The following is a 1,944-nucleotide window of genomic DNA, read 5'->3' on the forward strand; positions in this document are numbered from 1 at the left end:
TTTGATATATCAGGTGCTTGACAGTTTGGTGCCTCCCTTGTCCTTACTTACTTTTTATAATGTTTCTTATGGGCCTGGAGTCTTTTACTGTGCAGAATGCATGAAAACCTTTATTATTAAGTTTATTATTGTCTTGCTGAAACACATCTGTAGCATATGCTCCCCACAAACCTGTACACATCAGTTAGCATTAATGGTGCCTTCGCAGATGTACAAGTTATCTATGAAAAGTGTACTAATGACCACCCGCCACACCTTCACCAATGCTGATAACAAGCTAGCTGGTTCCTTTTCTGCAGCATCCATGGGACGTGTTTCCAGAGAAGGTGGCTGATAGCATTTCATGTTCTTTTTAGTCTTTGTTTTCCCTTTGCACGCTAAAGTTTGAATCTAAATTTTGGACTATGCTCACTGACAATGGTTTTTAGACGTCTTCCTGTTAAGATGTAGTTTAAATTGGGCCATCATATGGCAGACTAGGATGCCAAATACAAAAAAGACCAAAAGTAATTACACCAAAAATACTGAGTTGAAAAAAAGCATGGGAAATAGGCATAACAAAACTAACATGAAGGAAACTGGAGGTCAAGCAGATGAGGAAGGAAGATGTGACTAATCATGTCTAAATGCCTGAATGCACTGAGCTGCTGCCATGCAATTACATACTGCATTTAGAACAATGAGCATATGAGCAAGTAAACCTAGAACAAAGAGTGTACATTATTTAATAAAACTATAGCTCTGTCAGTTTCAGATTTTTACACATTCTCTTTTTACTGTTTTAAATCAAATGTGGAATTTTAATGACAAAGTGATAAAAAAAAACTTTGTTTGTTTGTTTTTTACCTCTATTTACTTTTTACACATTGTTCCAACCCAAAATGTGGTAGAGAACAACTTAACATGCCATTAAAAAAAATTAGTTATTTTGTTTTATTTTAATAACACAACAAAAGTCTGAATGGCACCTATGACGTTACACATGTTTGTCTAGAACCTGCAAAACAAAAGCCAAAAGCTCAAAGCGGTGGCTAATAGCATGTATAAATACATAAATGCCATCTTCCATTGTGTATCAGCAGCACATTCATCCTGAGACAGAATGATGCCAGCACGCTCTCCTGTCAACAAAGGAAGACGGGGAACCAGATGGAGAGTTGTTTCTGCTGCCTGGAAAACAGCAACGACACTTCAGGAGGGAGCGAATACTCCATGGACCTCTCTGACACCCAATTGTTTCCTGAGTTTCTGTGTCCGGCCTTCCGGACCGGAAACTTTTGGGCACCCCTCGGGGGCTTGCTTTGCATGTGTGTACTCATGTGTTCATGCACTCCACCGGGCGTTAGTGTGCGAGCGTGCTGTGGATGTGAGAGAGTGCAAATGAAGACGCAAAAAGTACACTGGCACGTTGCCCAGTGCTTTTTAAAGAAAGGGATGGGAAAGAAAGAAATGGAGCAGCTTTCAACACTGCCGGTAACAGCTGCTTATGTTGACCACAAGTTTCCAGGAAGGGAAGTGGCAGCTTTGACCTTTGACCTGACAAGATCCTCACTGAAATTATGCTCTATGTCTTCAGTAAAGTTAAAAAAGCAGAAAAGGAAACACGCTGAAAGAACCTAATGTGCTGCATAAATCCTTTAGTAAAGTTAAGGATTATAGCTGATCACTGGTGTATTGCACTGTATTACCCTGAGACTTTAGTGTGTCTATCACTTAGATTTATAAACTTACAAGGGCTGGAAAAAATACAGACAAGGGCCTACAACCTGCAAAAAAAAAAAAAAAAAAAGCTGATTCTTAGTCACACAGCTTTAGTAGACAAAGATTCAAACCAATGACTGTATAAAGGGACAATGAACCCCAGTCTTTTATTGTTTAGTTTCTTAACACAATAGCTTTTCTGTCATATCTAACTTGTCAGGCTATTAAGGACTACCGGTACAG

This window comes from Pundamilia nyererei, unplaced genomic scaffold, assembly GCF_000239375.1.
Source record: "Pundamilia nyererei isolate P.nyererei 1_Seehausen unplaced genomic scaffold, PunNye1.0 scaffold00179, whole genome shotgun sequence".
Classification (NCBI taxonomy): Eukaryota; Metazoa; Chordata; class Actinopteri; order Cichliformes; family Cichlidae; genus Pundamilia; species Pundamilia nyererei.